Genomic DNA, 16,660 nt, shown 5'->3' on the forward strand with positions numbered 1-16,660 from the left:
ATGGTGTCAGTAGGATCCAGCAGTGAACAGACTGTCCACATCTTCCTGAAAGAAACAAGACTAAATGAGGTAGTATGAGGCAGAGCTGGTCCCCACCAAGCTTCACAGTCCTTTCCCTGTGTCTGTGGAGCACAGTGGGGAAGAGCGTCTCACCTCCTACTCACTAGCAATGAGGTAGATGAGGTGATGAGAAGTGGAGCTGGCAGACACTCTATTTCCCTTTCCTCATGTAGTGTCAGCGGGGCCCAGCAGGGAGCTGCTGAGCTTCCACATTCACTCAGAATCAACAAGGCAGTAAAAATCAGTGTCACACATTTGCTGGGAAGATGTCAGCAGAGGGAAGGGCTGACTGAACTTAACTTCAGCTGTCTGCAGTGAGGTGTAAATGCCCTGCTCCACTTTTTTAAGGGTGATACTAGTGGAGTCTAGTGGGAAACTGAACATAACACCCACCTGGATCTCATGCTATACCTCAAGAGGTGTAATAAGATCTGAGCTAAATCTCACACCTTATACCAAAAAAAAAAAAGTGCAAAATGTTCAAGGATTTAAATGTAATACTTAAAATTATAAAATATTTATGAGAAAATAAATAATGGAAATTCTTTGGGATCAGATGTAGGCGAGCTATTGTTAAACATGATATCCAAAGCATAATCCATAAAAGGAAAAAATGATAAACTGGACCTCACTAAAATTATAAACCTTTGCTCTGCAAAAAGACTCTGTGAAGAAGATGAAATGCAAGCTTAAGACTGAGAGAAAACAGTTCTAAAGAAGTATATGACAAAGTGGCAGTATCTAGAACATATGAAGAACTATTAAAATCAATAGAAACAACAAAAGAAAAATTCAGTGAGAAACTGGGATAAACACAGACATTTAACTAAAGATAATATTCAAATGACAAAGAAGCATAAGAAAGATGTTTGACATCATTAACCATTAGGCAAATTAAAACCACTTTGAGATATCACTATATATCTATTAGAATTACTAAAATAAGGAAAAACTAGTGAAAGAGTGACAGCAATGCAGTTGGCAGCCACCACAGGCTCAGGAGTAAAGGCCTCTTGCAATTTTCAATGGTTAGAACTCGAAAAACGTCAGAAAGTATTAGGAGATGGCAGTTAGCTGGGGTCTAGAAAATGACCTACACATGACACTTACAAGATGGACAGGAGTGATAACTGGGCCCCCAAGAACAATCTGTGAAAACTGAATATACAGCCTTGAACTAGGATGTGGACCTAAATGCCTAGAAGCGTGCCCTTTTGTAAGATTTGTAACAAAAATTAATATAGATGGAGTTAATAGTTTCAATGGAGTTGTGGACCCAAGAGCCATATCAGTACTAGCAAAATGGCAAAATTCATCCAGCATCAAAGTTATCCTACAAGAGCTTTGGCACCTAATGTCTAAAGAAAATATGAAACTTCCTCAGCTGCCTGAAGGACAGTGTTATATAGTAGTTAATTCAAAAGAAAAAAACCACACGCCCTCCCATATCCCCCATGAGATTTAAGCAGTTTTCACTTTTTTTTCCCCAAGTAGTAAATTTTCTAGATACATCTTGAAGACCTCAAATTACTGGAAAGGAAGTGCCCATTCAAAGGCAATTTATTCTCAGACACTGTAAATGACACTAATTTTGTGTCCATGTGAAATGTATAAGTTGTGCTATAACAAATAAATCTGTCAAGTGTAACCACTATCCACAATCCACAAAGTTGAACTTCTGGGTCCAAGAAAGTATATTTAAATTGATTCCCGTCACAACCAGCAGGGCACAATTAACTCAATTGTTAGATCTAACTAGTCACATCTAACTCATCCTTGCTGCTGATTACATGGCCTGGGATCTCTGCCTTTTCCCCCATCCCCTCCTGGTTTCTTTAAGTCTTAAATGATGACTCCTTCAAGCCATTATCCTTCTCCTCACTCTCCACTACCACCCATGACCAAAGCATAGATCGTAACTCACTCTGCTCCCCTCTGAAGTTAGCCTTTGGTGAGGAATTCAGGGCTTTTCCCATAGCACTTCTCTCCCTACCGTAACCAAGAGGTGCTGCTTTATCCTTCCTCCTCCTCAAGTTCCTTTTTGCACCATCACCATCCAATACTTTCCATGACACCTCCTTGCTTTGGCCAGAAGCCATCAGGTGAGGTTGGAAACAGTCTCTGATCTTCCTCATTTAGCTTTACAACCACTTTATTTACTCTCCACCAGCCTGGGATTTGAATAATGGGAATAAAGGGTTTTCAGCCCTGCCGCTCTCTGCTGTCATCATTGGCTGATGCGTTTTCTTTTTTTTTTTTTCATTTATTTTTATTAGTTGGAGGCTAATTACTTTACAATATTGTAGTGGTTTTTGCTCATGTTTTGATGAGGTGAAGAGAACAATCACCAGAGTTACTCAGACCTGCCAGCTCTCAAAGTCTTTGGTGGATAAACTTGGAGAAAGGCAATAGAAGACTCCTGTCAGCACACACAATCCCTCTAAATGAATTTTCTTTTCCTGTAATTGCTTTTACAATTTCAAGAAGTTTTAAACAGCGCTCTCACTTGCTCATCTTTGCAATCCATCTGGGTCTAGTTTGGAATCTGACAACTGGAACAAAAAGAACCTTGGTTGGTGTATACTTTGGTTTTGGTGCTGCTTCTCATGGTCCTCAACAGGGATTAAGGAAAAACTCAGTGTGCATGAGAGATTGCCAAAATCCCTGGCAAACTGCTGCATTTTTTCACTTTTTTGTTCAGGATCACTAAATGCTGAGATGTGGATGCATACCAAAATAAAAGTAATTCATCGTGTTCTGAAGCTTTTTTGTTTTTGTTTTTTAATTTAGTGTTTGTGTAAAACCACCTTTTGTAGCAGCAACTATACAGAAAAGCTTAGTTCTAAGGGTTTAACATCCTATAAGTAAAGTTTAACATAACAGCATTCCATAAGCAGCCCTTTTGTTGTTAGACCGTTGACTAATTTCAATGTAATAAAAAGAAGTGTGTGCTAATATATTTAAAAAAAAATAGTGACATCACCAAATGCTGGCAAGGATGAGGAGAAACTGGTACACTCAAACTTTGCTAGTGGGAATATCAAACTATGCAGCCTTGCTGGGTAACAATTTGGCACTTACATATAAAATTAAACATAAAAGTACCGTGTGTGTGTGCGTGTGTGTGCTTAGTCGCTCAGTTGTGAACAACTCTTTGCAACCCCATAGTCTGTAGCCTACCAGGCTCGTCTGTCCATGGGGATTCTCCAGACAAGAATACTGGGGTGGGTTGCCATGCCCTCCTCCAGGGGATTTTCCCAAACTAGGGATTGAACCCAGGTCTCCCACAATGCAGATGGATTCTTTACCAGCTGAGCCACAGGGAAGCCCACGAATACTGGAGTGGGTATCCTATCCCTTCTCCAGGGGATCTTCCTGACCCAGGAATTGAACCGGGGTCTCCTGCATTACAGGCAGATTCTTTACCATCTGAGCTACCAGCGAAGCCGTATCACCCTGCAGCTGCAATCTTGGTTATTCACCCAAAGAAATGAAAACTTAAGTTCACACAAAAATCTGTAGACAAAGGTTCAGAGCAGTTTACCTCTAATAGTTGAAAATGGACACACAACCCTGATATCCTTCAACTGGTGACAGGTTAAACCAACTGTGGTACTTTAATCCCAAGGAACACTTCTCTCCAATAGAAAGGAATGATCTGTTGATACAGGCAAAAATCTAGATGACTCTCCGAAGAAGCACAAAGTGAAAGCACCAATCTCAAAAGGTTACATACTGCATAATTCTATTTATATAACATTTTCAAAATGACAAAATTGTAGAGATGGTAACAGATTAGCAGTTGCCAGAGGTTAGCAATGTTGTGGGGTGGGGATTTTGGGAATGATGGAACTGTTCTATATGTTTACTGTGATGGTGAATCTACAAACATACATGGGTGGCAAAACTGCATAGGACTAAACACACATACACAAGAACAAGTAATCCTGGGGCAATCTTGCGAGAGGAGTAGTATCGGACAATGTTTCAAGAGAATAAAAGTTTATAATATTGGTCCTTACTACTCAAAAGTGAGCCTGGGACCAGTATAATCAATATCAACTGGAAGTTGGTGAGAAATGTAGGCTCTTTGGCCCTACCCCAGACCCACTGAATTAGAATGCTAAATCCCTGGGTAATTCACACATTCAAGCTACTTAGTAGGTGCTTAATAAATTTGTTAAAGGTATTAATTTTGATTAAGTTCCACTTTCACACTGATTGAGAATTTGCCACCTGCTATCCTGAAAAAAGTGCAAGTAAGTGAAAGCCACTTAGTCGTGTCTAACTCTTTGTGACCCCATGGACTATACAGTCCATGGAATTCTCCAGGCCAGAATACTGGAGTGGGTTGCCTTTTCCTTCTCCAGGGGATCTTCCCAACCTGGGGATTGAACCCAGGTCTCCCACATTGCAGGCAGATTCTTTACCAGCTGAGCCACAAGAGAAGCCCAATCCTGAAAAAAAATTGCCTCCTATTTTGCCCTGTAACAGAACAACAGGGAAGCTTGCTCTAAGTTTCTCAGGATGATCCCTGGCCACAAGGTATATGTGGCTCTTCCCACATATAAATCAGATGCATTTTGCCTGGAACTTTTCATTTATTCCAGTGGTGTCTATAATTTTATCCCAGGCCTGACATACTTAAGGTAAGCAATGATGTTTTCATAACTTTATGATCAATACACAGACCCATCTTCACGAATATGATTATGATTTTTTGATCCATTAATCTCTGGTCATTATTACCAAAGCCAGGAAGGACTGAACACTATTTGAACAGTTTTGCCCAATTATTGAGGCCATCAGAGACAAGTTGGCCCCAAATAATATTAAATCCAGGGTCATTTGCAGACACCTTGTGAGTCAATATTTTACAGCTCATATTTCCTTCTTCTTCTTCTTTAATTGATTTATGTAGTCAAGTACCCTATGAGTTGAAAGCTGATACCTAGATGAAAATGACCCACATTTAAGAACCTTGGACTTTGTCCAAAATATCTCAAGAGAGCTCAGAGGCTGAATTAAAATACCAGAAACAATTTAACTCATTATCAACTCAACTAGTAACAGACACGTCTGGGAAGGAATCCCCCCTAAACTGTATGTAGCCTGTACTAGACCATTAAAGGCTGTTCATGCTGAGAGATATTTGCATCCCAAATATTTCAAAGGTCCTTTTGAGGAAGTCAACTATTTGATATATTACTTATGTATCACATGTCCCAGTGTCTTAACTTGGAAACGCAGTCCGATGGGGCTTTTATTTGGGGTTTGAGATACAGACAATAAACAATAAAGATAACACCTGAACTATGTAGCCTGCTAGGGAGTGCTAAGTACAATCAAACAGTGATAAAAGGAATGCAGAGAGTAAAGAACTCATAACTCAACACCAAAAAATCCCGAAAAACCTGATTAAAAATTGGACAGAGGAGCTGAATAGGCATCTTTCCAAAGACATACAGATGGCCAACATGCACATGGAAAGGTGTTCAGTATTCCTCACTATTAGGGAAATGCAAATTAAAACCACAATGAGCTATCACCTCACACCTGTTAGAATGACTGTTATCAAAAATATAAGAAATAACAAGAACTGGAAAGGATGTGGAGAAAAGGGAACTCTCATACACTGTTAATGGGAATGTAAATTGATGCAGCCACTATGGAAGACAGTATGAGGATACCTCAAAAATTATAAATAGAACTACCATATGATCAAGCTATCCCACTCTTGGTATTTATTCAAACAATACAAAAACACTAGTTTGAAATGGTATATGTACAAGTATGTTCACTGCAGTATTATTTACAAAATCCAAGATACAGAAACAATATAAGTGCCCATCAATGAATGAATGGATACAAAAGATGTGGTGTGTGTGTATGTTCACAGAACACAACGAAGATTACCAGAGGGGATGCTGGGACAGGGTGAGGGTGATATGGGTAAAGGGAGGTCAACTGTATGGTGATGAATGGAAACTATAAATTTTTGGTGGTGAGCATGTTGTGGTAGCTCAGCTGGTAAAGAAGCTGCCTGCAATGTGGGAGACCTGGGTTTGATCCCAGGGTTGGAGAGATGCCCCAAATAAGGGAACAGCTATGCACTCCAGTATTCTGGCCTGGAGAATTCCATGGACTGTATAGTCCATGGGGTTGCAAAGAGTCAAACACGACTGAGCAACTTTCAAAAAAAATGTTTATATATAGAAGGAATAATATAATGTTGTACACATGAAACTCACATGATGTTGTAAATCAATGTTACCTCAGTAAAAAGTAATTTTTTAAAAATAGTACAGAAGGAACCAGTGGGATGGCCAGATGGGAAAAGCGAACTGCAACTCAAAAAGGGATGACCAATGTAAAGATACTAAAGAAACGCTGGGGCTCCCTGCTGGCTCAGGAGTAAAGGAGTTGCCTGCCAATGCAGGAGATGAGATGTAGGTTCAATTCCTGGGCCAGGAACATCCCTCGGAGAAGGAAATGGCAACCCACTCCAGTGTCTGGAGAATCCCATGGACAGAGAAGCCTGGTAGGCTATAGCCCATAGGGTTGCACAGAGTCAGACATGACTAAGTGACTAAACAATGCAAAGTTAAACTGTACAAAGATACAAAGAAGGTAAGGAAATCCAGCTGTGTGGATGTCTAGGATGAGGAGTATTCTAAGCAGAAGAAACCACTAAGCGAAATCCTAAGGCAGAAGTGTGCCTGGTGTGCCCCAAGAGCAATGCAGAAGCCAGGGCAGCAGAAGTTGAGTTAGAGAGGACGAGGAGAAGGAGATGAAGTTGGAGCAGCACCAGAGGGCTAGACCCTGTAAGAACTTTGATTTTTACTCAGAATGGAGTAGGGAGGCATTGGAAGGGTTGAGCAGAGTAATGCAATCTGACTTAAAATTTTAAAGGCTATCTTCAGCTGTTTTGTTGAAAATCATCTACTGGGGCCTGAGACTGGAAGTGGAGAGACTAATTAGGAGAGTGTTACTATAATCCAGGCAAGAGATAATAACCATGGCTCCAACCAGGATAGCAGTAAAGCTGGAGAAAAGTGGGCATATAGCAGATGTGTTTTGAAGTTAGAGTTAACAGAATTTCTTGGCAGTTTTGATGAGGCTTAGGAAGGAAAAACAAGAGCCAAGAACAACTCTAAGGTTTTTGGCTTCAACAAGTGAAATAACAGAATTGCCCTCAACTGAGATTGTGAGTAAAGTAGGTTTGGGGAGAGATATTTTTAAGAAGGAATAACAGATGGTAACTAATCTTGTTGTAGTGATCATTTCATAATGTGTAAAAAATACTGAATCACTATATGGTATACTTGAAACTAATTTAATATTGAATGTTAATCACAGCTCAATAACAAAATTAAAATAAAAAAAACCAAACACACTCAATTTGAATTGCATGTTAAACAAGTAAACTGTAGGATGTACAACTTGTATGTATAAGTATGAAGTTCAGGGTAGAGGTCAAGGCTAGAATATACATTCCATTGTAGTCAGCAATTAGATAGTATTTAAAACCATAGGAGTTAAGTTCCCCAGGGGCAGATGAGAGGGAAAGAGTTGAGTATAATATAAAGAAGGGACCAAGGACTGAACTCTGGAGCACTCTGAAGCTAACAGGCAGAAAGAAGAGAAAAGAAACAGAAAAGGGTTATATATATACATATATATCATGAACCCCCATCATAGTTACATAGTCCTTTCTAAGCCTGTTGAGTGTATCAGCATGCTCTGTGGGTCTGTGCCATCCATTACAATATGGGATGCTTAACCTCCCAACATTTGGTTACACTGCAAAATAATAAACCTTAAGTGTCTCTGCTTACAGTGTCTGCCATGCCCGCAGGGGACAGGAAGAGGTCAAGAGCAGAGGTGGATGTCACATAAAGCTGCCAACTGGTCACCCTCTCAGGATGAGCACCTTATGGAAGCCATGCTGTGCCAGCATCTGGTCTCAGCTTTTGGGGCACAGAAATGAATGCAATTAATATACCTTGTCGCTCAGACGGTAAAGAGTCTGCCCTCAATGCAGGAGACCTGGGTTCAATCCCTGGGTCAGGAAGATCCCCTGGAGATGGAAATGGCAACCCACTCGAGTATTCTTGCCTGGAGAATCCTGTGGACAGAGGAGCCTGATGGGCTGCAGCCCAGAGAGTCGCATAGAGCTGGACACAACTGAGCGACTAGCATACACACACAATATACCCAAAGACTAGTCACTACAATGGATTCACACTAAATAACATGAAACTATTATATGAAAAAGAAATCATAACAGAAAAAAAATAAACAAACCTGGAGGAGCTCCTATAGAAAGAAAGCTGCTAAGACTTTCTCCCCCACCACTATCAGAAGAGAGGGCATTTGATACAAATCAAGTTGACTGGCCTTATAAAGGTTTCTCATTATAGGCAAAGTCAGTTCCTCCAGTACGATGTGTCTCCTAAAGGGACTGGCACCACATGTGATTTTAGGAAAAGATGAGGATGAAGAGAAGAGGGAGATATTATTTGCAAAGCCTTCTACAAGAAAGGCCATAATGCATTAAACAATGCTATCTGACCTCAGGCCTACTCTTTTATGTACTATGTACATGGGGATGCAGTGAAGAATGGCACTTTGAGGTGACACAATCTGAAGGAGAAACACTGCCCATAGCACTCGATTGCTGTTAGGAAATCACATTCCTAAACAAAATTAAAGGAAAATGCGGGGGCCTTTTCATTTCCTGGGCATTATTAGTGTGTTCCTGACAATTACTGACAGCTAGTCAGAACACTGTTTGTGTTCTTTGCTCCCTGGGCATTTCCTAATTATGAATAATAATCTCATTAATCATGCACTTGAAACAAGTAAATTATCCTGCAGAACATCATAATCAGTTGCATCAAAGAGCCTTCCAGGAAGCCCCTATGTGGCTCGGTTTCAGCTTCCCCATTTGCAGCTCTCCCCGGGTCCTCTCAGGAAGTCAGGACTCAAGGGGTGTCTCATAGCACAGAAAGGCATTCATCATGGACAGCTTTAAAACCAAGCCATATCCTCTGAAAACAACTTATTTAGGTTTAATGGCAGCCTCATGACTCGCCAGACTTGCAAAGGACAGGTTATTCCTTGGTGGCTACTAAAGGGTTCCTGACATTCATGTTTCATCCCAACTTTGTCGTTAGACACTCTCATCATGGAAGCAAGCTATCTCTAATCAAAAAACTATCCTCAGCCCACTGAAAAAATGAGCTGTTTAAATTTACACAAAGGAACCTTTCAACCTTCATATTTTTGTAAACAGTTATTTTCTATAACCTCCCTCCTTTTCTTCCTTCTTTTTTCTCTTCCTTCTTTTTAAAATTCGTCTTGACATATGAGGGCTTGGCTTCCTCAATCTATAACATGTCTTGCTCCCAGCCTTGCTCTCCAGGATGATGGGCAGAAGGTTATTTTACTGAAGATGTCACTGGAGTGACAGATCCTGGAAAATAGCTCTTTAGTCTTTTTTATATATAGCATTTCTTCTCCTTAGCATGGTTTTATTTGAATTCTCTCTTACCATTTGGGGATTTTTATTCCTTCTTTCATAAAGAAGAAAATAGACAAAATATATTGATTTCAAAACCAGATTCAGAACCAGCAATAGCAAGTCACACAAAGACTGTTTATACAGACATGAAGTTAAGGGAAGAAGGTAAAACATTCTAGAATCAGTCATTCTACCAGATACAACATTTGCTGTCATCCTCCTGGGCAGCAGGTGCCCTGTCAGGCCCTGTATTTTCTTTTGTGGGGGGTGGTAAGATACAAATATGAATAAAAGATACTCCTTTTTGTCAAACAACCAGCACTTCATTTGATCAAAACGAAGCTGAAATGTGACACAGAATCTAGTCAAGTTACACTGTGCCTCCAGTTCCATGTTTACTAAATTGACTCTTGACAGTTGAGCTTGCTGGGTGTCCAAATGGTACTTGGCTGTATAGATGTGATGGGTGAATATCTAATTAGGCATCACAGAGTACTTACTACACTTGTGAAATTAACAGAAAAGCTGGGGATGCAGAAATTTAATGTGTCCAGGTGTGGGAGCCAGGTACACCCACTGCTTACATTTCCTTTCAAGAGAGAAGTGCTCTTCAACTGCAAGGGGGTTATGTGGCTGACAGCCTCTAGCTGCCACACCTTCAGGATCCACCTCAGCTTTCCAGAAAATGCTCATTCTGGGGAGCCTGCAGTCAACGGCTGGGCAGTAGTATTACTAGAGACTGCCATTTCTGGCCCAATGCAGGGGACTAACAAGTAATCCTTCCTCCCAGCACCCTACTGGGTTGCCTGAGACTTTATCAATCCCTGTTGTAGACTAAGGCTCTCTCTGTCCACACCTGCCCCCTCCTTATCTTTCTCAGGCATTAATCCAGAGTAATCATCTGTGCTCACAACTGTGTCTTCATATCTGCTTCCCAGAGGACCCCAATGATCTACTGTATCTGTCTATACCTGGAACTAATTTAAAGAAACAGAGAAATGATTTGAAATCAAAGCTAGAATTATAAAATGTCTACAAAATTCTCTACCTCTAATACATTTTCTTTCATTAAGAAAATAATTTTTCTTCCTTTGGACAGGTCCCAGTGCAAATCTATTTTGGAGTAGTCTCAAATGGTTGTCCTGTATCAAGGGAGGTATGGTAGGCACTGCTCCAACTGCAAGCAGGCAAGGAGTGCATTGTCCTTGGAGAAGTCGACAAAAATAATAAAGTCAACTAAAAGTTTGTATGCTTTTTATCATCAGCATGGGCTCAGTAATTTTAAATAATGTCAGTAATAAACCAGGTTTCCCTGTCAAAATGGGCTGCACCCCTATCCCTCACTGCCCACCTTGATATACCACTGTGCTCAGGGCTAAGTCACTTCAGTCATGTTTGACTCTTTGCAACCTTATGAACTATAGTCCACCAGGCTCCTCTGTCCATGGGATTCTCCAGGCAAGACTACTGGAGTGGGTTGCCATTTCCTTCTCCAATATGCCACTATGCACTGTTTAAACTGTAAATGTGAAATGTTTTTTTAACTATTCTCAACCATGAAATCTCAATTCTCCTTTGGAATGTGATATTGGACAAATTATTTATTTTTGGATCTTAAAAATCTTACCTAATCCTGTTTCAAACTCTAATATCACATCTGTTATTCTAAAGATACTATAGTTAATGCTGAGTTTGTACCTAAAAAGAACTGGAGTGGTAGAGGCTGTGATCTGTCCCCCTTCTCATACTGTTTCCCCTCAATGTGACACCATGTATGGATGTGTGTGTGTGTGTGTGTGTGTGTGTGTGTGTGTGTTGGTGGGGTATTCTCTCTACTTCCCTCTTAAGCATATAGCTCTTCCAGGTTTGGAAACAGGGAAGAGAATCAGAAATGTAGAGGTACTGGTATTTAACTATTGCCTTTTGGAGCCATATTTCTCAGTTTGATTTGGTCTAATTCTTTCTGCAGTTACCGGTTTGTACAGGGTGTGGGTGATACCAAGATAAAGATCAGCTTTACCCAGGAAGACTCCAGCACCTCTAGAGAGCAGTAATCAACTATTTCCCACTGGCCTCCTGTCAATATACCATTCTCCCAATCCTTTCTCTGGGTTGAATACCCCAACGCTTGGCCAGTCAGTGGCTTGGGAAACCCTGGAGCTCCTCTTGGAACCACAGGAACTGTGCTGTCTCCTTCTCTAAGGACTATGGAGAAACAGGTGAAGATTCCTCCAAATTGTTTCAAAGCCCTCCTACACCATGATTTCTTAAAGCCTTGCTGGCCTCAACCACCGCAATGGGACTCCTATCTTCAGAAAACTGCAGATCAGAAAGTGGCATCAATTTCTCTCTTCCATATGCCACCAACCTTCAAAGAACACGTACCAAACTATTTCCAAAACTTTTTCCTGACTCTCCATAGGCTATGCTACTAGGACACCCAGATGAGAAAATAGGAAAAGAGATCTCAGTCTCTCCTTCTCACAGACTCAGTAAAAATGTACAACTGATCACTGTCAACATTTGGATTTATGAGGAGAAACTTGTAAAAAGAAGGAGTCTTTCTACAGGCACCTGCATGCTCCGAAAATTGCCCAGCATGATTCTCTTTCCTCCTGACTCTAGGTATCTGTCAATTCTGGGATGAGAGGGTGCACAATGGTAGTAGAACTAATTCTGTTTCCTCTAAATTCCTTCAAGATGATGATGTTCATAGAAAGGCCCTCTTCAAGTGAAGTGGATTTATAGGGTCTTTTGTTACAAGCTGTTTTTCCTAATAGCCATGCCTGGACTAACATGAAAAATCCCATTCAACATCTTATTATTCCAGTTTCTTACCTATGAGGAATTAGACAAAAGTAATCCATAAAATGTTATTTCAATTCTAATAGTGTATGGGTTAGGTACCTCTTACCAAGATTAGATCACTCCATCCCCACTGAAGCTAATTTATTTATCCATCATATTTACTGAATCTTACCAATGTCTTTGTAACACATCACTAAATTATTTGTTTACAATTTGTTTTTCTATTATACCATAAAGCCCTAAATGGCAGCAGAACTGTATTTCATTCTTGTTGCATCCTTATCACTTATGCATGCATGGGTGCTAGGTCGCTTCAGTGGTATCCAACTCTGAGACCTATGGACCGTAGCCCACCAGGCTCCTCTGTCCATGAGATCTCTCCAGATAATAATACTGGAGTGGGTTGCCTTGCCCTCTTCCAGGGGATCTTCCTTGATCCAAGGATCAAACTCAGGTCTCTTATGTCCAAACCCAGGTCTCTTACATCTCCTGCATTGGCAGGCAGGCTCTTTACCTCTAGCGGCATCTGGGAAGCCCTTATCACATATGGGCCCTCCATAAATATTGTTTGAAGGAATGTGTGGTTCAAATAATTTTTAATGCAAATTACAGATAAATGAGTTTTCCAGTGGCTTATTGTTAGAAAAATACCAGCAAATAAGTCAATGTATATCATCACCTTTCTATAAACGTAGCACCATGCCCTAGTTCTGAGAGATTCAGAGGAAAGAGAAAACATGGTTCTTGACCTCATGAAGGACAACATCTAACTAGGAAAGCAAAATAAAACTAAAGAAGACAGAGTTGAGTCTTACTACACAAGCTAGGGGAGATTTTCTAGAAAACAGATGAGCCAGAAATCAGAAAGCTAATATATGTCAGCCACATATTCTGTGACTAACATGATGGGACTGTACAATAATTGGTCTTCTACTGGGGGGTGGTGAAAAAAATAATCTTTCATAGTTGAGGACCCTCACATCAAAAATAAATACAATATACTCATTAGTAGTTAGTGTAGCCTGGTGAAGTAGTAAACTGTTGCAGTTGGGATCATAGTCTCCAGATGCAGCACACACCTTATTAGATTTGTTTACTTGGGAAAAAATAATCCTCTCTTTGCCTCAGCTTTATCTTATGGTAAATGGGAATAACAGGATTTTCCTTATAGGGTCACTGTGAGAATCAAACAAGCAAATATGAGAATACGGCTTGACACTCAGTTACCACAATATCAATATTTTCTGTTTGTTTTCTTAGTGAATGTATCACATTTTGAGGTTGTGAGAACACTAATGCAGGATTTCTGATATTTTTAAGGAACTAAAAATCAGAGTCCTTGCCATTAGTTACGTACATGCACACATTCACATACATACACGGAGCTGTAAAGACACTGAAAAATTTTCACAGACAATCTTGAGGTGTATGATCTGGAGATCATAATATGACTGAATCTGAGTGGTCAGCAAATCCTTCTGGAATTTTTCATAGTCAAGCTTCCTTGGCAAGATTTTTCAAGATAAATTGGTTTAATAAATCATGCTTTTTTATTGCCTGGCATTAAAATAAGGCTATAGATTATGTTCCTTTCAAGCAAAAATCAAATACAGATGCAATACAATATTTCAAGCTCTAGTTGTAGAGAAAATAACTGTCCAAAATGATGCAGTGTAACTTTTGCCAGTCTTACCCATCAGGGCCAACATGTGGGGAAAGAAATATGCAATCAGGCATCCTACTATCAGCCAGCAGAGTCCCCAGAAAGGAAATGATGCTTCAGCATCCTCAAGGCCCCTCAACTGCATGAGCTTCTGGTAGTGCTGAGAGTTTCTGGGAGTTGTAGAGTATTGTAGATGGGGAGAAAAAACCAGATTGTAATCAGGAAAGCTGTTTAAAAAATGATTGTTGACAGATTTCCTAAAGTTTCCCAGAGAAAAGAATTTGAATTTCTAACACTACAAACATTTGTTATCAATTATTTTCTCATTTTAAATAAATATTCAATTTACTGCTTAACTTTGTAGTCATAATTTTGTATTTTTTTTCCTTTAAGGAGCACCTCCAAATTATATAAAATTCAGATCCCACAAAATTCAGAGTTGCCATTACAACTGGCCTCTATGGTTTTGCTCCAACTTCTACTATTTATTTTCAGACTGTTTCTCCATCCCATTCATCTTATTTAACTTCTGTTGGTCTCCCAACTTGTAATTAGTGGAAGGAAGGTAAATGTTACCAAATTATTTTCTTTTTCAAGAACCAGTGAGAGTTAATGAAAACTAGGACTGTACATTTGATCTCCAATGAAAATAGCTATTGGTCAATGTTACAAATTGCACCATAGCCTTTTTTTGCCACTTCTATTCAAAATAATATTTGAGGTTCTAGCCAGAGCTATGAAGGAAGAAAAAGAAAGAAAAGACACTCAAGTTGGGTAGTAAGAAGTAAAATTATCACTGTTAATAGATGACATGATCTTATGTGTTGAAAACTGTAATGATTACACACACATACAACCTGTGAGAACTATTAAATTAATTCAGCAAAGTCATAAGACACAAAATCAACACAAAATAACTTGCTTTGTTTCTCTACACAAAATAAACAATCCAAAAAGAAAATTCAGGGGAAAGTTCCATTTATAATACCATCAAAATGAAGAAAATGCCTAGGAATAAACTTAAACAAGGAAGTAAAAGAGTTATATATTGAAAACTAAAACTCACCGATGAGATAAATTAAATAAGACAAATACATGGAGATATAGTTTGTATTCATGAATTAGAAGACTTTATATTGTTGAGATATTAATACTACCAAAGCAATCTACAGATTCAATATAATCCCTATCAAAATCATTATGATGTATTTTGAAGAAACAGAAAAGTCCACTCTAAAATTTGTATGGAATCTCAAAAGACACAGAATAGCCAAAACAATTTTTAAAAATAACAAAGATGGAGGACTCAGACTAACTGTTTCAAAGATTATAAAAGCTATAGTATTATAAAAGCTATAGTATATGGCAGTCTGTTACTGCCATAAAGACAAATATACAGACTAAATGGGGGAGACTATAATGGCTACTCCATTTCTTCTAAGGGATTCCTGCCCACAGTAGTAGATATAATGGTCATCTGAGTTAAATTCACCCAATCCAGTCCATTTTAATTATCTGATTCCTAAAATGTCGATGTTCACTCTTGCCGTCTCCTGTTTGACTACTTCCAATTTGCCTTGATTCACGGACCTAACATTCCAGGTTCCTATGCAAGACTGCTCTTTACAGCATTGGACTTTACTTCCATCACTAATCATACCCACAACTAGGTGTTGTTTTTGCTTTGGCTCTGTCTCTTCAATCTTTCTGGAGTTATTTCTCCACTGATCTCCAGTAGCATATTGGGCACCTATAGACCTGGGGAGTTCATCTTTCAGTGTCCTATCTTTTTGACTTTTCATACTGAGCCATGAAATTAAAAGATAATTGTTCCTTAGAAGAAAAGCTATGACCAGCCTAGACGGCATATTAAAAAGCAGAGACATTACTTTGCAACAAAAGTCTGTCTAGTCAAAGCTATGGTTTTTCCAGTAGTCATGTATGGACTATAAAGAAAGCTGAGCGCCAAAGAATTGATGCTTTTGAACTACGGCGTTGGAGAAGACTATTGAGAGTCCCTTGGACTATAAGGAGATCAAACCAGTCCATCCTAAAGGAAATCAGTCCTGAATATTCACTGGAAGGACTGAGGCTGAAGCTGAAACTCCAACACTTTGGCCACCTGATGCAAAGAGCTGACTCATTGGAAAAGACCCTGATGCTGGGAAAGATTGAAGGCAGGAGGAGAAGGGGATGACAGAGGATGAGATGGTTGGATGGCATCACCGACTCTATGGACATGAGTTTGAGTAAGCTCTGGGAGTTGGTGATGGACAGGGAGGCCTGGCATGCTGCAATGCATGGGGATTGCAAATAGTTAGACACGACTGATTGACTGAACTGAACTGAATGGGCAGAATAGAGAACCTAGAAATAAACCCTTACATATACAGTCAAATGATTTTCTTCAAGGGTTCAAGATCATTCAATAGGAAAAGGAGAGTGTTCAATCAACAGTGTAGGGAAAACTGGACATTCACATGGGAAAACTGGACACTCACATGCAAACAAATCAAAACAGATAAAAGACTTAAACAAGAGCTAAAACTATGGTACTTTTATGTGAAAAACAGGGACAAATCATCAGGACAATGGATTTGGTG

General features: G+C 39.6%; 1 pseudogene; it reads left to right on the plus strand.

Annotated features, from left to right (window-relative positions):
* Positions 1-1,032: 1,032 nt before the first annotated feature.
* LOC122690512 lies at positions 1,033-1,525 on the plus strand (annotated as a pseudogene).
* The last annotated feature ends 15,135 nt before the right edge of the window (positions 1,526-16,660 follow it).

The sequence above is a fragment of the Cervus elaphus genome, chromosome X, assembly GCF_910594005.1.
Source record: "Cervus elaphus chromosome X, mCerEla1.1, whole genome shotgun sequence".
NCBI lineage: Eukaryota > Metazoa > Chordata > Mammalia > Artiodactyla > Cervidae > Cervus > Cervus elaphus.